At 31.4% G+C, this 25312-nt stretch overlaps 1 protein-coding gene and 1 pseudogene across 1 annotated transcript in view; both read left to right on the top strand.

Annotated features, from left to right (window-relative positions):
• The window catches only part of MGAT4C (MGAT4 family member C), a 660237-nt gene that overhangs the window by 238574 nt on the left and 396351 nt on the right, over window positions 1–25312 (top strand). The window lies entirely within an intron of this gene.
• Window positions 8517–8635, top strand: LOC111740976 (annotated as a pseudogene).

Below are 25312 nucleotides of genomic sequence, written 5' to 3'. Positions count from 1 at the left end.
TGCAAATACAGTGGTTGTTTACATATGGACTACTTCAGGTTAAATCAATAGCAATAAGATCAGTGCCTTTCTTTGGGAAATCATTTTGAACTTTTTAATCAGTTTTTGAACTCATATATAATCCATCATCTAGTGTTTATCAGTCATCTATAGGTTCAATTGATTGTAGCACACAAATTACAAAATGCTCTGAATTCCAATTGACTTTCATAAGTTTAGCCTAGTTTTATATGAACTAATATTGACATTTAAAGCACATTACACTGGCTAAAATGCATTTTATCTGTTTCAATTGCAAACATTTTTGGAAGCATTTTTCCCACACTGTATCCGTCTGTCTCCCCATTGAAAACAACATGAAGAATTAGAACGGCTTAGTATATTTATCTTGTTTTCAACTAATTATGTCCATCTTTTCTTATATTTGGGCTTTCTAAACTTATACCTTTAGTAGAATTATAGTTAACGTCAATGAAAAATGCCTTAGAAATCAACTCCATGGTAGCTTTCCTTTGTGTTTCAATCTGGATATCTTAGTTTGAGTATTTATGATGAAGACAGACTAATTAAAAATATGACTACTTAAATATTTTAGATGTCTCTCCCTGCCCAAGTCTACTTCTAGTTATCTATTGCTGCTGAACAAATTATCTCAAAATTTAGTTGCTTAAAAAACAACAAATATTTGTCATTTCACAGTTTCTCAGATTCATGAAATCAAGAATAATTTAGCTAAGTAGTTCTAGCTCAGAGTTTCTCATGAGGGTTCAGTCAAGGGTTCAGCCATGACTGCAGTCATATGAAACTTAGATTGGATTGGCGTATCTGCTTCTAACATGGCTCATTCACTTGTCTGGCAAGTTAGTGCTTCTTGTTGGCCAGGAACCGCAGTTCCTAACTATGTTGACCTTTCCATAGGTCAGCTGGCCTTCCTCAGAGTGAATCATCCAAAAGAAGCCTCAGAGGAATTCATGACTTTAAAGACCTAGATTCAGGAGTCACACTCTGTTATTTCTGGAATGTCCCATCTGTAGTACAGGTCAATTCTATCCAATATGGGAGAAGACTACACAAGGAAATGAATATCAGGAGGCAAAATGACTGGAGACCATACTGGAAAATAGTTACCACAGATTACAAGCAAAAGCCTTGATACTTTTATTTATCCTAAATTTGTGGACAAAGACTAGGATATTACAAAATCATAGCATCTCATCAACTTTATTTACTTTTGTTTAGAATGGAGATAGCTTCTTTTTATGCTTATCTTTTTCCCTCCCCACAGGAGCTTATCTACAGTTATTATACACATCTAAAATTTACTTATTCATGTCCTTTTCCTCTCAAGCCTCTGTTTTTTTGTTAGGCAATATTTTATTTGGCCTATATATTAATTTATGGACATGTGTTAGTAAATTCTAACACACAAGCCTGCTGGAGAAAATTATTTTTATTATGATTATTTCAGATTTATGAAAGAAGGAAAAGAGAGACAATCTAGGGATCAGCAGAGATTAGGTGACCCATAAATATTACAGTGATGCTCTAATTCAGCTCAATTGGGTGGATTTATATGGGCCACCAAGTCCATAGGGATCTCCAGGATTCCATATTTTCCCTCAGAGAGTGTTTCTTCCTACTAAGGCTTATAATTATATTGCTTCTCCAATTGGACATCATGATGTACTAAAAATAGAATGCAGTTTCAAGTCAGACAGACATAGATGTAAACACTGGCGCCATAATGGTATTAGCTTTGTGATATTACACATATTACTAATTACTCAGAGCCACGGTCTCCCATTTTTATAACGACAATAATATTATCTTCCTAGCAAATCTGTTGTGAAGAAGATTAAAAATGATAATGTGGTTATGACAGTGGTTATCAACTAAGGATGATTTTTCACATAGGAGACACTTGGCAATACTTGGAAACATTTTTTGTTGTTACTTTGTTGCCACAATTAAAGAAGAATGGTGCTACTAGTATCTAGTGTTTAGAGGCTAAGGTTGCTGCTAAAAATCTTCCAATGCACAAAACAGCCTTCACAATGTGATGGTTAATATTATGTGTCATCATGACTGAGCCATGGCATGCCCAGATATTTGACCAAACCTTATTCTAGGTGTTCCTGTGAGAGAATTTGGGGCTAAGGAAAATATCTAAACTGAATAAACCAGAATGCCCTCTCTAAAGTAAGAGAGGTTAATCCAATCAGTTGAAGGCCTAAACAGAATAAAAAGGCTGACTCTCTTTGAGTAAGAGACAATTCTTCCTGCTTGACTGCCTTGAAACTGGGACACCAACTTTTTGTTGCCTTTGAACTCAAACTAAAATATTGGCTCTTCCTGGGTCTCATCCTGCTGATTTTGGGACTGAAGCTACACTATCATATCAGCTCTCCTGGGTCTCCAGCTTAATGACTTGTCTTGCAGATTTGGGGAATAACTCTCTCTCTCTCATCTATCTATATCTATCTATATCATCTATATCTATATTTAGATACCTATCTCTATCTATCTATGAGAGAATTTATTATAAGGAAATGGCTTATGTGATTATGGAGAATGATTAGTACTAAGGTTTATACATATATAATATTATATTGTATATAAATGTATTATAAATATACTTACATAGATATTAAATATATAAATAAATACAAATTATATACACATACATTCTGTTGGTTCTGTTTCTCTAGAGGACCCTGGCTAACATACATGACAAAGAATTATCTGGCACCAAATGTCAATACTGCCTAACTTAAGAAACCTTGATATACATATGCATCTAGTATAGTACCTTACATGTGGAGGACAATAAATGTTCAATAAATGTAAGTATCTGTAGTCTTCTGGACTAGAAAATCAAGTTAACTGCTCAAATAAAAATAATATTATTTAATGTGAAACCAATAAATTCACTATAAAACAGCATTAATATAATTTATGGTTGCCTTAAAACGCATATGTAGAATTTTATAAATATGTCCATTATGTAATTTTTGTTTTCTGATATTTTGGTAGTGTTACTCTTCACTCTTCTGATTCTCTAGGTTTTTTGTTTGTTGGTTAGTTGATTGGTCCATTTGTTATTTCTTAATATTATTAGTTATGTCTGTGTTTGATGATATGAGGAAAGCATTATTGGAAGGCTTACCTCTTCAACTAAATGCTGGTCCTCAGTGCTCACCACGTCCAGCTCCACTGGCCTCCTTTCTGTCCCCTCACACCCAGGGCCTCGAGCCTCAGGAACAGGGCATAGGCTGTTCTCTCTTTGCAGGGCAGGCCCTTCCTCATGATTCAGGTCTCACCTCAAATAACTCTTCCCAGATGCCTTACCGGTTTCTCAGCCCAATTGGAAATTGCTACTTTCATTTGTTTGCTTGTTTAGTGTCTGTCCCTCCCTATTAGAATGTGAGTTGCAGGGAGTCAGAGACCTGAACTGCATTATTCCTCAGTCACTGCCTCCCCGCTGTGCCTGACACATAGAAGGCTCGAATTAGTGTTCCCAGAGAAACAGAACAAAAGAGCAAGTCTTTTTGATTTTTCAGAGGCAATGGGTAATTAGATTGCTGGGGCATTGTCCAATAAATTCTCTTACTCTCTTTAAAAAAAAAAAAAATCCAAAACTGAATACAGAATAAAAGTCTAAATTTCAAATTTAACTTAAATGGTGAATAACAGAGATTTTAAACTCCAGTTTTATAAGAAAAGGGATATGAGAGACTGAAGTAGCTATCTCATGTTAATCAGAAAAAAGAAAAAGAAGGAGGAAAGGAAGAGAGAAAAGATAAAAGGAAAGAGAAAGAGAGAGGGAAAGGGTAACACACAGGAAGTGAGAGAAAACTATTTTACAGCTTTTCCCTCCTATTTTATTATAGCACAGATACTTCTGTATTTTGTAATTTTTTTAAGATTTATTAAAAAATAAACAAGAAAATAAAAATATTTATTGTAATTACATCGATATTTAATAATGTGTTTTTGCAATGCACAAAAATACAAATAAAATGTAATGATCTATAATATGCATGCACAATGATTATAAAAATCAAAACATTTATTTATGTAATTATTTCACTTTGAGTGCCCACTCTTTAAGGTTGGTATGAAACACTTTATCAGTTAAGGAAAATGTGTACAGCCTTAGTTTATAGCTTCTAGTGACCACAGATGCTGTAACTCCTTACTCAGTCCAAAACAAGTATTTTTAAGGTTGTCCAGCACAGCTGGGAGTTCTAGTCCCACATGTCCGCTCTATCATGAGGTCCTCTGGACTAGTAACTGATATCCAGCCCTTGCACTTCTCCCAGCTGCTCATGCAGTCTTTCTTTTCCTAGGCCTCTGACATCTCAAGCATAATATATGTCAGAAAGTTCAGGTTTTCCCCATTGAATCACCAATTCCTGTTTTCTCTTTAATTCTGGAAAGCCAGCAACATCCTAGATGTCTAAATAGTACTTTGCCAGTATACTACCACCTCATGCCCCTCCTCGTCTCAGACTTCAAATTAAAACTCTCTTAAAACAAAGGTTTCAAAAACAAATGATTATTTTGATCTACAGATACTTATCTTTAAGTCTTATATATATATATTCATATACATACTTTAAAAATCATCAATGTTAGGAATGAAGCAGTATTTATTCTTTTATCCTGCTCCTCCTCCATATCAGGGTCATTCACTAAAGAATAGGTTAAGAGTCTACTATGTGCCAGATATTGTGCTGGGCAGTAGAAATGCAAGGGCAATCTACTTAGAAATAAGCCGTGCCCTCACTAGGCCTACAAAACAGAAATTAAGCACCCTTATTTCTAGTTATTTTTTTCACTTCATTTTCTATTTTTGATTAACAAAATATGTGTTTTTTAATCTTCTGGTGATTACTATCAATATACTGTGTAGCATTTACTATTAAAAAGACATTTATTTTCATAACCATGTTGTCAAATATTGAGAAAATCTTAACTACTGATTCTTTTCTATCCTATATTTATTATCTTCGAGTTTTTCATTTTGATTTTACTCTCAGGAAAGGACACATGTGTGATTTTTTTTTGTAAATTTGTCTTGTGACTCACAGCTCTGCTTGGTAGAAAATTATTGAATCACCATCTTTTTCTGCTTGAAACTCTTTAGAGATTGTCCTATTGTCCTCATTTAGATTTCTGTTTCTCTATTGGTAATTTATTTTTTACTGCCTGAATGTTTAAAGTTTTTTTATTTATAATTTTCAATATACATGGGTTATCACTTCTTAAATTTGTTTAATATAAATTGAGTCCCCTTAACTAAAGACTCACTTCTAGTTGAATAGTTTTATTGTTACCATAACTTATAGAATATTATTTTATTTCTTTCTTTAAAAATATGTGTTGAGAACCTGTCTATGAGCAGGGCACTATGCTTGCACTAATGATCCTAGTTTTAACAGGAACACATGGCACTTGCATTTACAAAGATTAGACCCAAGTTGTTTGTCCTTTATAAACTTGGAATTCATATTAGGTGTTTAATAAAGATTGTAATACAGGTATCTGTTGTAGTATCCAGCAATGTGTTTTCTTGCTTTGTTGCTTTGTTGCTTTGTTGCTTTGTTGCTTTGTTGCTTTTCTTTTCTTTCCTTCTTTCCTTCTTTCCTTCTTTCCTTCTTTCCTTCTTTCCTTCTTTCCTTCTTTCCTTCTTTCCTTCTTTCTTTCTTTCTTTCTTTCTTTCTTTCTTTCTTTCTTTCTTCCTTCCTTCCTTCCTTCCTTCCTTCCTTCCTTCCTTCCTTCCTTCCTTCCTTCCTTTCTTTCTTCCTTTCTTCCTTTCTTTCTTTCTTTCTTTCTTTTCTTTCTTTTCTTTCTTTTCTTTCTTTTCTTTCTTTTCTTTCTTTTCTTTCTTTTCTTTCTTTCTTCTTTTTTTTGCCTAGGAGTTTCCTTACTGGGAGGTACCATTGAGAGTATGAAAAGGTACATTCTTAACATGGTGAATAAATTAAAGTTCAACAGGAAGAATACGCTGACATTTTCACGAGAATATAAAAATTTAACATAGATGGTCCTTTTAATCAAGTCATAGAATTTTTTGCATTTCATGTGCATTTGTTCTCATTACTGTTTTTTAGGATTCAGATATTTAATTGTAGTTATATATAAATACATTTAATTTTTATTAAGAATATGAGTCCATAGATGTATCATTGAATTGTATAGTCAAAATCTACATAATTTTATTAACCAATGTCACCCCAATAACTTTAATAAAAAAGAAAAAAATACAAAGATTAAGGAAACACTAAAAAAATCTGGAAAAACCACTCAATGAAAATATCTAAAATAACTTTATATCTATTTTATTAATATATGTAATATAATTTTATTTTATGCATCTTTTTTCAATCCAAACTTTTATTTAAATAAATGCTTAAAAGACTGCAATTGCTAATGAAACAAACTGTTCTCAAGGATAAAGAAAAAAATGTAATAATCTCAAACTTGAATTCACAAAGGAATAATTTATGTATATATTTGCATTTCTGGGTGCCTTATTAGTGATTTTAGTAAAATGCTTCAAGAGGATTAATTGCTTGGGTTTGCACAAGTTCTTTGTCATCATTAAAAGGCCTGCTGAAGGAGGATTTTTATAGTGTAATGTATCATTTACTAAAATTCTCTTTTTGGCAAGCCGACAAAAAGTATCTTAGACGTTATGCTGTCTAATTACATGGCTTGATTCTAACAATTCTAATTTGTTGGTCTCAAGATATGAGGATGGAGAAGCTAGGTGAATCAGCTCCTACATCTCATTGGATGAGATCTACACCTACAGATAGTGAATAAAAGATCTTAAAAAGTTTAACATATAACATGCTGAAAATTGGACATAAAATTGCATTATCCTTTTCTAAAAGAAGATTTTTAAAAGGAAATTATAAAAAATACAGTCCCTTTAGCTAAATTAATTCATAATTATGAATTGTAAAATAATAATTATAATACATAGAAATTAACATTAATTGAACTTCCATAATGTTGCATGTTGCTTTTATTGAGTTCAAATAGGTCATTTATGTATAAACTACACAAGTGATTGGTGAATGATATTAGTTTAAATAAACACTTAAAGATATTTTCAAGGTAACATAATTATGATGAATAAATAATTAGACTGAAAATATTTCCCTTCTAAATTATGTGTTCAAAATATTTCCTCATTTGATGTTTGCTTTGTCTCCACAAACGTCTTATTTTGTGGAGAACATATTGTGTTTAGAATTTATTCTGCATAAATCTTTTTCTAGTTATTTCCTCATTTTGACTTTTACTTCTGAAGATAAGAAAGAAGAAAATCAATTGAAATGAAGAAATTATTTGAATGGTCATATTTCAATTTAGGAGTCAAGGAGGCCTAACTTACTTGCAAATATAGAGCAGAATAGAAAGCGATATGGGTAGAGCAAGGGAAATATGTGAGTGCTTAAAATTAATACTAAAACATGGGCTGAAAAAGTAAAAGTGGAAAATGAATGGGAATTATATTTATTGTGAATCAAAAATCCATTGAATTGTAAATTCGTAAGAATGATATCTAGAACAAAGTGAATTTGGCATCAGAAGACATAGATTCTACCTGACCTCTACCATTTACTTGTTCTGTAACCATCAGCAAATCATTCAACTTCTCTTAGCCTACTTCACACAAATAACTGAGAGTTAAATGAGATATCATATATTTAAAAAAAAGTTCATCTACTTTATCATAGATATTCAATGAATATTAAGAGAATCTGAGACTAGAAAAGTACTACTTCAAAGTTAAAGGATGCAAAATGAAATTTTTTGGAGACAGGTACAAGTAGGCAAAAAAGTACATTATAAAAAAATAACTTTCAAGCAGTGCAAGCAACTGTTTATCCATAAAATTAAGTATGTTTTGAGTTAGTGAGGCCTTCATTGGAAAGTTGTTTGAAAGAGAGTTGGATGACAACCTTGTTGATATCATAGACAAGGTTAATTAGACATTAAACTGGAGGATCAAGGTGCCCTCCAATCCTGAGATTCAATGGTTTGTGAAAATGTTTGACTACTTTGACTACTCTACCAGAAAGAAGCAATACAGCTCAGTGTTTAGATGTTGGGGCTCTGGAATCCAAACTGACTGTGTTCACATCTTGACACAGTTCCTTTATGATTGTACAAATTTAGGAAAATTATATGATCCTTCTGCGTTTCAGCCTTTTTTATCCAACATATGGTGATAATTTCTATTTCAAATGGTTGATGTGAAGATAAAATGAATTAGTGCATATTAAAGGCTTAGCAGAGTATCTAGAACATAGTAAATGATCTTGATAATTATCAATGTTTTATCATTTTTAATCTATCAACTTAATGGAATTGGTATGACAAAGCTAACTATCTAATCTCTATGTGAGGAAACTTGAGAAAGCAACATGTAGAGATATAATGACTGTTTGAATAATGAGGCAAAATTGAGCAATAAGTTGTTTATTAAAATAAATACAGTCTATGGTCATGCCACCTTGAACACGCCCAAACCTGTCTGATCTCAGAAGCTAAGCAGGGCCGGGCCTGGTTAGCACTTGGATGGGAGACTACCTAGGAAGACCAGATGCTGTAGGCATAAAAATAAATAAATAAATAAATAAAATAAAATATATAAAATGTCATTCATATTAACTATAATACAGTTGTTCAGAGACAATTAGCCTTTATGATGTAGGCTCAATGTCTCGTTACCAACTCCATATTATTGCCTGAATTTATGACTATTTAAATATCTGAGCTCTTACAGTTAAACATATTTTGGTGGACTGATTACCTATAACTTATTAAGGAGTTGTATGACTGAATCTGCTGGTTGTCTAATAAATGTACAACCAATTATTACTGCTAGTTATTGCAGTTTTATTTCCCTAAATATAGTTTGTAGCTTCTTTTCCCTCTTAGCCTCATCTAAAGTATAGGAACTTGGGTCATTTATTCAAACAAATAAAAAGAAAAAATCTTATTTTTAAGTTAAGAAACCTATAAAAATAACTGTTCTATCTCGACTGACATTACTATTTTTAAATAGAAGTTCAAGTAATAAGAAAGTTAGTTTAAATTTGTCATTCACCAATTAGATGATTTCATAAGGTTAAATCATTCATTAACCAATCTATAAATCTAGTTGTTTAAGTTTCATTAACTAGTATGTCAGTGTACTATGAATTTTATATTTATTAGAAAATTTAGTATGTCAGTGTACTATGAATTTTATATTTATTAGAAAATTTATTTTCTAAATTTTAAAGTTTGAGCTGTTATCAAAAGCTGTAAGAATAAAACTCATAATAAAATAGTAACTTAAACATTCAATTTCAGAATTAAATTAAAACAAAAAAATGAAATGATGTGAATAAAATAGCATTTTCTCTGTCATGCTACCTGAAGGAAGAAATCTGTAAAACAACAACAACAACAACAACAACAACAACAACAAATCTTCTGTCCTGAGTTCTACAGATTCATACATAAATGGGTAGAAAGTCTGAGAGAAAAGTGTCTTCAGTGTAAAAACCTTAAACTTGAGAAGTTTGAGAGTTAAATTTTAAACCTGCAATTTGTTGTCTTCATTGTCTTGACTGTGAATGGAGGAAAGGGCAATCAGTAAACAGTGAAGCCCTTTACCAAATATGGCAGTAATGACCACAGGGGATACCTAGCATCACACTGGGAAGCAAATTGGTAGTCACTGGAGTCTGCTGTGCATTGGTGTGATATTCCCTGAGGCTAAAACCAATCAACAGCCAGGCTATTCTGTACCCCATGAAGCCTGAGTGGTTTCCAGGGGTAACCTCTTTGAGAGCACATTTGAATAATATAATTTGGAGCTTTAAACTTGGGGGGAATGATAGACAGATCATTTGCTAACTGGTACCATTCCTTAAATTGTGATAGGACTCTCATATCTAAAATAGTTGATGACACATATTTTTAAACGAAACCAAAGTTGTATAAGTTATTTGACATAGTACAAATACAAAATTCATTTTCAGAGCTCTGTTCTTTTATTTAAAGGTGAAGTCAGTTCTTCCCTGAGTCCTTGAAAGGTCACCCCTTTCTTTTTTAAAAATATTGGAGGGCGCTGCTACTATTATGTTTAATAGCATCATACTGATTTCAGAAATTAAAAGGTTGAAAATTTACAAATCCTCATATTAATTATATAGAGAGTTGGCTTTTTCTGCTTGTATAAGAAATACTTAGGGAACACATATTAGGTGCCACATATTGTGCCTAATAAACATGGTCTTATAGAGTCTTATCCCTCATAGAGTGCATATTATTTTCTTTAAAATTATTGAAAAAGAAGTCATGTCGAAACTTTGAACTGAGCAGTGTTTCTTCTTTCAAAGAATTCCTAGGGTCGGTGTCCTTCCCGAAAGGGGAAAACTAAGCAAAATGTTTATGTTATGTGGACCTGTTCGGGCTACTAAATTGCCTATTGAAATATGAGTATTTGTTGAACTAACACATGCCCAAATCAACCCTTTGAAATGAAGTACTACCACATAAATTTAAATATTTAACATTTCTAGAAAAGGAGAACTTGCAATAAATAAGGTATTCTTTTTTTATTCATTGAGCTTCCTGAAAGATTCAGTGTTTTCAAAAGCATACTATTTATTCCTAGGGAATTTTTTTTCATTTATTTCTGAGAAATACATAGTATATCTTTGGCTTATTATTAATGATGTAGGAACTTGACCAGTGGCCCAGAGGCTTGTGAGAGGCTAGCTTCCTAGGGGATGCTGAAGTTTATTTGGTTTAGCTGTTTGAATAAAAATGGGGAAAAATGAGACCCTACAGGGAAATCTAAATTATTAGATAAAAGCAAGATTTGGTTGCTAATATCAGGGATTAGTAAGGCTTGGTTTTCAGGACAGGTCTCTAGTCATGAGAAATAATGAAAATAATGAAAATAGCACTGCAATGACCAGTTCTAAAAGAAAGGATCTATTTTAATAAGCAGCTGTATAATTCAATATGTGTTCTAAAAACAGTGCTATACAAAGAGAAAAAATAACACAAATATATATGACCTTTAATTTGGAAAAGTCATTAATTTGGAAGAAACATACAAAAAGAACCAAGATACTGGACCTAGGAGGCAAGGTGTTAGAATGATTACAGATGACAAAACGAATGACTGGAAGCAGGACTGAAGTATAATTTAAGAGAAAGTTGGCAGTGCAGCTGACTTGAGACTGAGGTGATAAGTCATTGGTTCATAGTCCTTAAATTTTCTCTTAAACGGAGATTACTTTTACCAGATATTGGAGCAAGTCTGAGTGTCTGGAAATATGGATTAAATTGCCAAAGAGTGGGACTAGTTGGGACTAGTTGCCAAAGAGTGTATTACATTATGTAGGATGTTCCCAGAGAGAAAGAAAGTGGCTGCTAGCACCGGTGCTCACTCATCTCTCTAATAACATTATGGTCTTCAGGTATAACAAACTGCTTTCTATCCAAAAATAACAATACATTTATTCCCAAAGTAAACTTTATTCCACTTCACACAAAATTCATGAGGGGAGCCATTTCTTAACAAGCATACAATCTAGAACTGAAAAAGGTGTTTATGGAGCCAAGTGCAAGTTGGTATATTTAATATACTTGTCGCTTTGGGTCACTATCCAGGCTACCATATATTCCAGAAAGAAGGAGAAAGAAAACAATTTGTTTTCTACCCTAACACCCCATCTGTTTGTCTCTATTAAATTAGAGGAGAGTTTTATGTCTTTTACTTTGAACTTGCTTTTAATATCAATTAATGTTGTTCACATTGCTTTGATGTGATAGCTCCCATTATCAACTGTCAAAAGCTGATTATCAGAATCACAACTCAGTATAGAGTTAAATGAATAATGAAAAGAATAATAAATATATGAATAAAAGGGCTAAAGCATGTGCTAAAGTCTTAAATCATTGAGAGCCTCTTAGAGACAAGGGGTGGATGATTTATGATTATATTTCTCTAAGAATGACAAAGATAATCCCACAGTAATACTTGTGTTTTAATTTTTATATGTTTAAATTATTGATGAAATTTGATTCCCACCAGTCATCTTCAAAATGAAAAACAGTTTAATACCAACAGGTTGCACGATAAAATATTTCAATAAACTTTCTAAGCTAAAGATAAATTACATTTTAATAATGTGTATTCTTATTTGATATTGATACCTAAAAAGAAACAGAATCTAATGTCTAAATCTGTCTATCAAATATTTATATTTCCCAGAAAGGCAAATATTACATATAATAGGATTATTAAATACTTAAAAATATAAAATTTCCAATTTCTGAGAAGCGGTGTGAAATTGTCAGTACAATAAAGCCACTTCTATCTTAAATTAATGATTATTTTGTTGGCCAAGTATTCTTCAAGCTGATACTACAATTATTTAACACAGTAATCTTGTTTACTTTTGATTTTATAAAGATATATAAATCATTCTGTTTTTAAATAATTTAAATACATTTCTTCAGTATTATTCTAGAAATAAAGTTAGTATTTTATAGAAATATAATAAAATTATGTAGGGTCATGTTATCTTTAATAAATTTAGTGTATATGTGTAGTCAAATACAAACATTTTAAGTACACATTTTGATGAGGTTTAACTAATTAAGTACCTGAGCAACTCCCACAATGCAGTTATAAAACTTTTTCATCCCACCAAAAAGTTTTCTTGTATTCCCTACCTTCTATCCTGTTCTAGGACCAAGCACCCATCTATTTGTTTTCATTACTGATTAGATTTATCTTTTCTAAAATGTCATAGAAGCTGGAATCATTCATTATGTACTCTTTTATGTCTGGTTTATTTGGAGCAGCATAATATTTTCTTGATTCATCCATTTTGATGTATGTATCATAGTTTTCTTTTTATTGTTGAGTAGTATTCCATTGTAGTTTTCAGTGTAAAAGTCTTGTTAATTTATTTATTATATTTCTAATTATTTTATTATTTTCGATGCTATTTAGATGGAGTTGTTTTATTAATTTTATTTTTTGGATTTTTTTGTTATTGAATAGAAATACAATTGATTTGTATGTTGCTATAAATTGATTTTATATGTTGCTAACTTGCTGAAATTGTTTATGAGTTATACGTTTTTGTGCCTGCCATAGGATTTTACATATATGAGATCATATCTTCTGGAAATAGATATAATTTTATTTTTTCCTTTCCCTTCTAGAGGTATTTTATTTCTTTTTTCTAGCCAATAGTTCTAGCTAGAATTTTCAGAACAATATTCAATAAATGGGGTAAAAGATGACATCTTGGTGTTGTGCCTGAAGTTAGAGGTAAATTTTTCAGCTTCAGTGTTAAGTGTAATGTTACCTATGGGTTGTTTGTACACAGCATTTATGAGGTTAAAGAGTTTCCTTCTGTGGGTAGCAGAATAATTCCCCTCCAAATATATCTACATCCTAATCCTCAAAACCTGTGAATTCGTGAATATGCCTTATTTCTTTTCATTTCTGCCAGAAGGAACTCCTTTATATCTTCTGCTAGCAATGTATTCTGTTTTGTTTAACTGTGATTTTTTTAATTTTTATATCATGTTTTAAAGATAGTTTTGCAGGAGTAGAATTCTTGGTTGATTGCTATATCTTTCAGTACTTTGAATATATCATCTCACTGCTTTCTGACTGTTTATGGCTTGTGATAAAATATATGCTTTTAGTGTTATAAAATGAAATAGGCAGAATAACAGACTTCCAAAGATGTTTACTTCCTAATCTCTGGAATCCATGAAGATGGATTATATAAGAAATGGCTATATATAGGATTATATGGGAAAGGGAAATTAAAGATGCAGATGGAATTAAACTTGTTTATCAGCTGACCTAGAGATGGGTAGATTTTCTAGCATTTTCAGGGTGAGCCAAATGTACTCATGAAGGTCCTTATAAGTAGAAGAGGGAGAAAAAGAAAGTCAGAGGAACACAGAAGCATGGGAAAGATTTGAACTGAGTTCTCTGGCTTTGAAGATGGAGGAATGGTGCCAGGAACTAAGGAAGGCAGGTGGACTCTAAAAGCTGAAAATGGCAAGGAAACATTATCCTTTAGAACCTCTGGAAGAAATTCAGGTTTGTTGACAGCCTGATTTTAGCAAATGAGATCAATTTAAGATTTCTGACTTTTATAAATATAAGGCAATATATTTGTGTTATTTTAAGCCACTAAGTTTATGTCAATTTTTCTGTAGTAGCAATTGGAAAATAACACATTGTGGATCCTTTTATGCATTTAGGTTCCTCTCTAGAAAGTTTAAATGCATGGAGTCTAGTTACGGATTTTTTTAAGTTTATCCTACCTAGTGTTTTGTATGGATGAATTGTATAGGTTAATGATTTTTAAATAAAATTTGGGAAATTTCAGCCATTATTATCTTCAATTATTCTTTCTGACTCTTTCTTTTGGGATTCCCACTATGCACATATTTGTACAATTTATAATGTTCTACAGGTTGCCAAGACATTATTATTATTATTATTATTATTATTATTATTATTAAGTTTTTTGTTTTGCAGCTAGGTAATCTCAACTAATTTACCTTCAAATTCACTGATTCTTTTTTTCTGCTACATTACATCTGCTCTTGAGCCCTTCTAGAGATTTTTAAAAAATTTTCTGTTATAATTTTAAACTTTATAATTTCTATTTGGTCTTTTAAAATAATTTTTCTCTATATTGATGTTTTTTAATTTGGTGAGACATCATTCTCATACTTTCCTTTAGCACTTTTTATATAGTTTCTTTTAGTTATTTAAACTCATTGAAAAAAAGCTTATCTAAAATCTTTTATAGTAAGTCTAAAGACTGGTTTTCTTAGGAATAATTTCTACTGATTGCTTTTTTCATGTGTATGTGCCATACTTTCTTGTTTCATATATCATACTTTTTCGTTGGAAACTGGACTTTTAAAATAATATAATATGGCAACTCTGGAAATTAGATTTTTCTTCCTCAGGTTTTGTTGTTTATTGCTTTTTTTTGTTTGTTTTTGTTTTTGTTATTATTGCTGCTTATATACTTATATGACTTGTTGAACTAATTCTGTTAAGTCTATATTTTTGTCCTGTATGCCCACAGAAGTCTCTACTCACTTAACTTAGTGGTAAACTAATGATGAGACACAGATTCCTTAAATGCCTTAAACTAGTAATTCTCCCAACATTTTACTACAGTGCTCTGTGTACACATTGGTACATGTCTTAGACATTTAGTCAGGCAATTGACAACTCTGCCTTAGCTTTCACTTCTTGCTTGCACTTTCTGCTTGTCAGATAACGGTAGTTCTCCAGGGATTTAGTTTTTTAATACATTAAACACTTTATGTTTCCTCCAGTGATTGCCAGGCTGCTGGTTTTCATAGCTACTATAAATGTGAGATCGTTGATTTTCAAAGCCGGAGAAATGAAGATGAAAATATGAAAAATTATAATGTCATTGAATTCTTTCTGCTAATTTTTTTTTTTGAGTAAATACTCCAAGAATCTGGTTTGTTTACAAAGTGCTAAAAAAATTGATTTTGATCATTTTTCCCCAGGATTATTACTTTTATGAAAGAAAAGATATTTAGAGGTCTTTACCATTCTCACTGACACTAGTTTCAATGGTCTTTACCATTCTCACTCTAGTTTCATTGTTTTTTCCAATAAAGATATTCAGTTGTTCTGGCACAATATGTTCAAAGAAACTCTATTCTTTATTACTCAGCACATTGCTTGAAAATCAATTGGTTATATATGTGTGACACTATGTCTGGACTCTATTCTGTTCCATAAAGCTATATCTTATTGCCAATACCACACTAACCCAGGAATCTCTTGCTTTCTGCCAACATCTGTGGAACTGTAGCAGACGAATATGTTAGCTTACAAGTAAGAAAAAATATTCAGACCATTCTTCCTTCCTGTCATAAATAAGTTATCCTGGGCACATCATCTGGGTGCCTTTCTTGGCTAAGACCTACTTTACCCTTATATTTAACATGAATTTGAATCATACGATATTGAATCAGTGGTAACTATTTATTGCTACTTGCTATTTTTGAAATCTAGATACTCTCAAATAGTTATCTCATAATTTTTAAATAAAATAGTTGCAATTTTATTTTTTGGATTTATTGTTAATCTTTTTTTATAAATTTTGCAATTTTAACAAATTATTAAGAATTGGAAGGTATAAATATGCAGTGTCACCTTAATTGGCCTCTGCATTAATAATCTATTTCAAAAATTATAGTAAACATGAATAACTAGAATACAGAGCAATATATGACTAATGTCATCACAAAGCTTAGGACCCCCAGTCAGCTAACTCAATTTTTAAGGAGGATTGTTTTAGTTGTTTTGCCCAAAGAATCAATCATCTAGTGCCTCGATAATGCTGCAAAGCAGACAACCTAAAATGTCCTGTGACTCTCAAAAATAAACATTTATTTCTTGTTCACTCATTGTAAATGAGCTGGGATCTGGCTCACCTAAGCTAGATATGGCTGGACTTAGAACCAAGCAATGAAAAAAGTTTTGCTTTCTGTGTCTCTCATCTATGCACAAGTGACAAACCAATATATATTTTTTAGTGGTAAATGACAGGATAGTATACAACAAGACCAACCACTTATTTTATTTCAAGCCTTGGGTCACCTCACATCCACTAGAATCCCATTGGACAAAACAAGTCAAATATTTAAGCCTCAATTCAAAGCACATGAAAGTATACTTCACCTAACATGAAGTCAAAGAAAGGTTACAGGGCAAAGCTCAATGTTTCTGGTCTGAAAAATATACTCTTCTCATGGAAGCACATGTGTGTGTGTGGCATGGGGTCAAGAAGTGGATATTAACTGAACAATAATAAGAGGCCACAGCCATTCTCAGTAGCAGAATCTTTTCTGTATTTGTCAGATGAGGTTTACTGGATTTGATAGTTTTACAGTTATAATTTAGAGAGAGTCTTTAATCTCAGTATTCTATAAAAATAAGAAAAAGATTTTGTCAAAACTAGTGTAATTTTGTAGTTTACTATAATAGTAACATAAAAAGAGTATTTATAATGTGACAGACATTATATATTGGTCACCCAACAGACTTATTTTCCTTTGTATTTCTCTAATTTTTAGTTTCAACATTCTGTCTTACTAGAAACTCTATATTATATAATTTTGATCAATACAAATTTAATTGACTCATTGTGGAATAATAACTTTTGAAATATCTAACAAAGAAACCTTACCTTTTTCCTTAGCTATACCCTTCTTTTTGCTCTCATCTAACTCAAATGTCATGCATGAGAAATCAATAACCATTTTCCAACCAGGAAGTTGAAAGCTGCATGCCGAAGATGATTGAGCTAAAATAAAAGGGGTCTGAATATTAATGACATCTTAGAGTTATTAGACTATCAAACTGGGGACTTCTTACTACACACGAAAAATATATATGTGGTTAAGTCATTGAAAGTTGGACTATTACTTGCAGCTTAATATAATTGTATGTAGTAAACTATAAATGAAAAACAAGATTTTTATTATAAATTATATTCTTCAATAAATAATTAGTGTGAGGGTGTTTGCAATAATATCTTCTCTTTTCTAAGTGATTTTTATGAAATGTTCTAATTTTTTAAATCAATTTCTGCTGATCCTGGTCTGAGAGTCATAATGCATTCTTCAATCAGATTATCTATTAGAAATTCTTAATCTCTACTAATAATTGCTTGTTTTCTTTAATTCCTTAGTGTTTAAAAATAATATTTGTATACGCATTTAAAAACAAAAATAGCAAAACTGCAATTTACCTCTTTTCCTGTAATGATTATTTTTTTATTTGTATCTAGCATACAAGAATACTCTCTTCTTGACAGGAAGAGTGACTCCATTTGAGGTGTGAATTTAAAATGGATTCTCATTGAATCACAACATGACAACTGTGACAGAAGCTGCTTGTCATCCCACAGAATCTGTTGATCCCTTCTTTCTAACACAATAACATCTCTGATCTTTTGCTGGATACATGGCCATCAAAAATGCAGATTATATTTACCAAATTTCTTTGAAGTTAGATATCACTGTGTGACTAATATCTGGCCAGTGTCCAGGGGTAAGTGATTTGTCAGACCTCCTGGATATGTCACTGACAGGAAGCGACATGGCATTTTATCTTTCTTTATTCTCGCTTCTTTTGCTTGAATTTTGGATTCATGCCTAGAAACCCACCTTGGATCATTTATACAAGGACTTCTTTGTAGGGATAATGAAAGAGAAAGTTGGAAGGGAACTAAGTCATAAAAGTCTGCCTTACTAGGCCTGACTTATGTATAGGCGAAATTTAACATGATAAAGAAATAAACTTGTTTCTTGAATAACCCAATACTGTCTCTAAAATATTTAATTGAACCTGTTATAATTAAGACAGAGACCTTTACTGACCTTCTTTAACATTATTAAATATATTAAGTAACTTCAATACCTTAAAAAAAATGAGATATATTTAGACATTTAACATCCCCTATTCTGTACTCTATAATTGCTGTTATAGATATTCAGTGGGAAAAATTTAAGAAAGTAAAAGAAATTATTCAGGGAAAAAGTAGTAGTGATACTGGAAAGGTGGCATTTGTGATGACTCTGGTTTATATAAAGATAAAATTTCAGGTAGGGTTGAGACCTAGTCTTACTTAAATTGACGTATCCTAATCACATTTGGAAACGGATGTTAAATTCATTCTGGTCTATGGAGATTTCCCTGGTAATATGTTGGGGCTTTATTTAACATCTGGGTTGACAAAGATAATGGGTATGAAAGGCCATAGTGCCTGTAAATTATTTTATATAATTTATTATGACCTGTTTCTACTTCCATTAGGCCAGGAGGCAAGCGTTTAGCAAGATTTTTGTTTGTCCAAGCCATTGAGCATAGCCATGGAGGCATAAATATTCTCTGAGAAGGACTTGGATTTAGTTTCTCTAAGGATCTGACACAATCTCCATTCCCAGTCAAGCATTATTACTGACAGATACTTGACCTGTAATGAGGACTTGGAGGCTAAGGAGTCATGTATTGAACTTGGAATAGCTACTTGTCCACTTCTCTGTGTAATTATATGTACAGATAAGACATTGCATCCTTTAATTAATTAATTAATTAATTAATTAATAGAAATCAGATTATTCCCCTTAGTATGTATTGTCCTTCTACTAATTTACACCCCTTACTATATATCAGAAAAGGCAATGTATCCTGATGATTAAAAGATTAGATTTTTATACTGGTTTTTCCACTTGATAGTCTTGTGAAAGGAGTCTACCATTCTTACACTTCAGTTTTCTTATGAAAAAACAGGAAAACATTTTTATCTGTTTTAGGATTGTTGTGAGGATTAAATTAGTTTATATAAGTAAAATAATTGTTATAATAAGCACTGTCAGCTATTATAATTATTTACATCATTATTATTTTAATTCATTTCTTATTTTATCACTTTTTTCTTTTTTTCTTTTTTTAAATTAAATTTATTGGGGTAACATTGATTAATAAATTATATAATTTCCAGGTGTATGTTATCATTTGACATCTGTATATTCTATTGTGTTTACCACCTAAAGTCCAGTTTCCTTCAGCTTCCATATATTTGATCCCCTTTACCCACTTCACCTTCCCCCTACCCTGCTATATTAGACCTCCTTTAACTATCTATCTCCCCTCTCCTCCCCCATCCCCTACCCTCTGGTAACCACTAGTCTATCGTCCATGTCCATGAACCTCTGTTTGTTTGTCCTGTTCATTTATTGCTTTTAGGTTTATATCGCACATATAAGTGATGTCATGTGATTTTCAACTTTTTCTGTCTGGCTTATTTCGCTTAGCATGATTATCTTGAGGTCCATCCATGTTGTTGCAAATGACAATATTTCATCTCTTCTCATGTCTGTGTAATATTTCATTGTGTGTGTGTGTGTGTGTGCGTATATCTATCACACTTTCTTTATCCAATCATCTATCATAGGCACTTCAGTTGCTTCCATGTCCTGGCCACTGTGAATAATGCTGCTATCAACATCGGTGTGCAAATATTTTTTCAGATATGAGTTTTCAAGTCTTTGGGGTAAATACCAAGTAGAGGGATTGCTGGATCATATTGTAGATTTTATTGCTCATTTTACCAGTTTGGAAGTGATAGTAAACCCAATTTAAGCTGCCTTCATTGATTGAGTGATTTCATTTGCTCACTTAACTTATATTTATTGAAGGTCAGATATATACTATTCTGTTCACTCTTCAGGAAATTGAGGATATAGTAGTGAACAAAATTATTTAAAATATTCCAAGAAGTAGTAAAAACTATAAAAAAATGAAGCAAATAAGGAGTTATAAATTTAGAGTGGGTCACTATTTAAAATAGGTTTGTTCAGAAAGTCCACTGTGAGTTAATAATATATAAGCAGAAGCTTGAAAGAAAGGAGTAGGCTGTTCAGTAGACTATTTAGGTAGTTTTGGGAAGAAGAGGAAATAATAAATACTAAGACTCAGAGAGATGAGAGTTCTTGTTATGTTTCAAGAACAACAAAGGAAGGTTGGGTGGCTAGAACAGAATGGGCAAAAGGATAAAAAGTGAGAAGAAGCTTGAAGCCTCAAGCTATGTCCTGTGGGGCTTTCTAAGGCATTGTAAAGAATTGGTATTTCATGCAAAGGTTTTGAGCAGAGGAAAAATCTGATCTGAATTAGTTTGGTTTCTAAGTAAAGATTTTATGAAGTTTATGTACACAGGCAGTAAGTAGTTTGTTCATTTTTTATTACTGCATTAAATATTCTATCACATGATTATACTCAAATTTATGTATTCATTCTACTGTAGATGGGCATTTGGGTTGATTCCAGTTTTAATCTATTATGAATAATGCTGCTATGAATATTCTTGCAGAATTTTTGGCATATATTTTTACCCATTCCTTTTGTTTATATACCCAGGTATGAAATTTCTGAAACATAGGGTAATACATGTTCAATTTCAGTAGATAATGAATTTTCAAACATACCAACAATGTGTAATAGTTATTCTATATCCTAACTAGACATTGTCTGGTTTTTAATTTTAGCCATTCTGAAGATATGTAGTGCCATTTTTTTGTGATTTAAATTTGATGGACTATATAGCTAATGAGTCTGATCCTCTTTTTCACAATTATTGGTAATCCGAAGTGGCTAGCCTAGATTTGAAGTAAATTTACACACTTCTTTTTTAGTTTGAAGTGAGTTCTTTATACTTTTCTTACTAATTTGTGAGAATTTTTAAGATATGAGTTCTTTGTCAAATATATACATTGAAAATATCTTTTTCCACTCTGTGGATTTTTTAATAATAAACTTTATTTTTAGGGAAGTTTTAGGTTTATAGGAAAATTAAGCAGAACCTATAGAGAGTTCTTATCATATCCTACCTGCACCAAACATAATTTTACCTGTGAACCAACCAACATCTTGCATTAGTGTGATACACTTGTTACAATTGATGAAACAACATTGATACACATATATTATTAACTAAAACCCATAGTTAACATACAGGCTCACTCTTTGTCTTTAATATTTCTATGTATTTTGTCAAATGCATAAAGTCATGTGTCTGTCATTTCAGTATCATACAGAATAGTTTCATTCTCCTTAAAGTCCCGTATTTCACCTATTGATCTCTCCTACCTTCCCAAAGCTCCTAGCAATCACTGATTTTTTTTACTCTCTGTAGTTTTACCTTTTCCAGATGTCATATAGTTAGAATCATACAGTATGTAGCCTTTTCAGACTGACTTCTTTCACTTATCAGTAGCTTTCTTTATTTCTTTAGATTGGCTGTTAGATTATGATAATCAGGTTTGTTTGTTTGTTTGTTTGTTTGTTTGTTTTTAAGTCTCATCCAGACACACATGATAGGAAGAAAGAGGAAATATATATCCTCAAGAAAGTTATGGTGGTCTTGTACTAAGAAAAAGGAATTCATGCTTTCGACCAAAATGCAACAACAAAAAAAACAAACAATCACAACTACAACAAACTAATAGCATAATGATGAATAAGATGTTCATAAGCAGAGGTTGGAGAAAAGATTATTCAAAGACGGAAAAAGATTTGATAGTTACATCTTGGAGATTTATGAGAAAATTTAAAAAAAAATTAGTGATGATGAGAGGGCCAGTTTTCCGACATAGAGAATTTATATAAGAGAATTATAGGAGTTGAAAGTGAAAACAAACATCATGCTAATTAGGAATAGTTGACCACATCAGGACAACATTCATACAAAGGTATTTTGTGGAAAGAAGATGCACTTTTATAGAAGAAACATCATAAGGTGAGTCTGGTGCATCCTGAAAACTATATGAAGTTTTGTAGTATTATGAGAATGCTTCCAGCTTATCTAAAAATATCCTAAAACTGCTATGTCTTGTAGCTCCTAGTTTTACTGTCCAAGAATAAAGGTTTTTGATATGATTAAGAATAGGAGATCAGAGTCTATTTCTGAAAAAGAGGAATTCGATTAGGTCTCTATGCACTAGCACTAAATATTGCAAATCTACTTATCAATGAAAATAATAAAAGTAACCATTTACTTATTTTTAACATTATTATTCAATTATTATGGTATAAAACATTGATAAAGACATATTTTATATTCAGTTTCTCCTCTCCCAGTCAAAGCATTCAAAATGCTATATTAATTTTGAAACAACATAGTTCATATGTATATACTCCTAAGAGGCTAATTAATCAATGCTTAATTCTTTGGATTATTTTCTTAGTGGCAGCTCGGTTTCATTAATGACATAAATAATGCAGGAAGAAATCAAACAATTTAAAATCAATTATAAAGAAGTACACATTTTGAATTCAAAATAATTGTAATTAACTAAACTCTTAGCAATTATAGCCATCTGCATTTTGTCAGAAATATTTAAATTTTGATAATATCCGATATTTAAAAAGCTATGCAATATGTTTAAATTTTTAATGTCTTTTCACCTTTGAGACTAAATAGAGAAAATAGAATTTGATTATTTTTTTCTTCTGAGAATAAACATACTGATATCTACTCTTAAATTAGATGTGTCTGCTAAAGTTATTTTAAAAGATTCATCAATATAACTTTGTGAAGGACCCATATGGTAGCAGGTACATTTTTTAGCATAAACTATAGTGCTTAAAAAAATACTCAGATCAATTACATGATTCATAAAATATTTAAAAGCATTTATTGATGAACATTTTTAAATGGCTACATAGTAACCTCAATTACACAGAGCCAAGCAGCTAAAAAAATATCTTTTTCATAATTAATGTTTATCTTTAAATAGAACTTGATGTATATATAAATATTTGTTGTGTAATTTTCAGTGCAATTTTGTTAACAATTTTTCAGATCTGTAGCTTTCATTTCTTGAAAACAATACATTTTAATGAATAAAGAACAAAAATATCTCATTTTCATAGGTCTTAAAAATCCTGAAAAAAAAATTATTAAATTTATTACCACATAATTTTAGGTATTGATACTCATGTCTCTGTATTGTGCACTTTATTCTATAAAAGTAAGAAAGTGAATTAATATTTTCTCCAAATAGCTCATATTTTCCTTTATGTATAATGCCAGTAATTAATCTAATTATTTTTATTAAATAAATTAATTTTATTGAGTGGCATCTATAAGATAAATACTAGGCAAGATCTATTAGTTGGGATAAGTTGCATAGCAAATGGACTTGACTATCTGAGAGATCAAGCCAATCAAAATTTTCTTTTGTGTCATGCAGTAGTTAGCGGAATTGCTATTCAGGACCTAGATTCCTTCTCACTTTTGTCTTAATGGCTTCATAGTTCTTATCATCGGATGCATTCATCCAGAGGAGGAAGCAATTGGAGGTTTTTAAGAAACCAGTTTGGAAGTGGTTCATATAATTTTTACTCACTTTCTAAAACTCAGTTACATAGCCGCACCTATATGCAAGCAAGGATGGGAAACAGCCTATTTATTTGTATGCTTAAGATAAAGAAGGGATCTATGTTGGTGAAGAGTTAACAAGCTTGATTATCCTAGGTAAATATATTCGAGTATGTATTTTATATAAAAACTACCTGCATACAATTTTAGTTTGCTTATGTGGTAGAGTGAATTATTCACTTCTCCCTCTAACTTGAGCATGTTACAATGCAGGTCTTCTTGCATAAAGTGTGACCATCTTCTCATTCTCCCACATACCTGTTGATGTTGGACTTGGCCATGTAAATTGCTTTAACCGAAAAGATTTTATCAGAATGATGCTAGCAGGGGATTTGAAATGCGCTTTCATGGTTGGATATACCATCATGTGTCTCTGCTATTTCCTTTGGATACCTGCTGCTTTTTCAGTATGGAATCCAGATTTAATTCCACTTAATGTAGAACTAAACCAGGCTGACCTGCAATGTGAATGAAGTGTTGTATAGCTGAGCCCAACCTAGATCCATAGAATACCAGCCAATCTTCAAACATGTGAGTGACAATAGAGCCACTCAGTGCACCATTGATATGAAAAATTAATTCTTATTTTTTATTCATCAAAATATGTTATGATCATTTATAACATGTAATAACTGAGATATACAAAGCCTAGATTTATATAAAAGCAAATATTTTAGATAATGCTATCTCTCCTAAATGTTCCTCATTTAGGTCCAATTTTACTTTTCTCCTCAGAATAATCATTGATATGCAAGTAATGGGGCCTTAATTTATATTTTCTAATATTTTGCTACATACAATTTAAGTGTTTGGAATACTTTCTATTTTTCTCTTCAAGAGAATATCTCTATGGTCCATGCATTCTGATATGCTGATATGATACAATTTATAAGTACATTTCTGGTATTGCTAATGTTTATACTGAGCATTGTTCAAGAATTAACTCTAATATATATTCTTAAAAGTGGAATTTAGTACTAGATCATCCGATGTAAACACATTGAATTTTATTAGAAAGAGATTGTACTCCCAACTTCATTCTCTCCAACTCTTGGTAATATTAGACTTTTCAACTTTTGTCATTTGATGGTTATGCAATAATATCTTATTGTTTGCAGTTACATTTCCTTCACTATCATAGAGTTGAGCATAGTTTATATTTTACTTGTAATTGAATAGTTTCCATCTATGAACTACCTGTTATTTTTGCTTTCCAATTTTTTTATTTTAGTTACATTTTT

The sequence above is a fragment of the Pteropus vampyrus genome, unplaced genomic scaffold (genome assembly GCF_000151845.1).
Source record: "Pteropus vampyrus isolate Shadow unplaced genomic scaffold, Pvam_2.0 Scaffold70, whole genome shotgun sequence".
Taxonomy (NCBI): domain Eukaryota; kingdom Metazoa; phylum Chordata; class Mammalia; order Chiroptera; family Pteropodidae; genus Pteropus; species Pteropus vampyrus.
The sequence above is the reverse complement of the archived record's forward strand: the minus strand, read 5'-3'. Positions and strand labels throughout refer to the sequence as shown.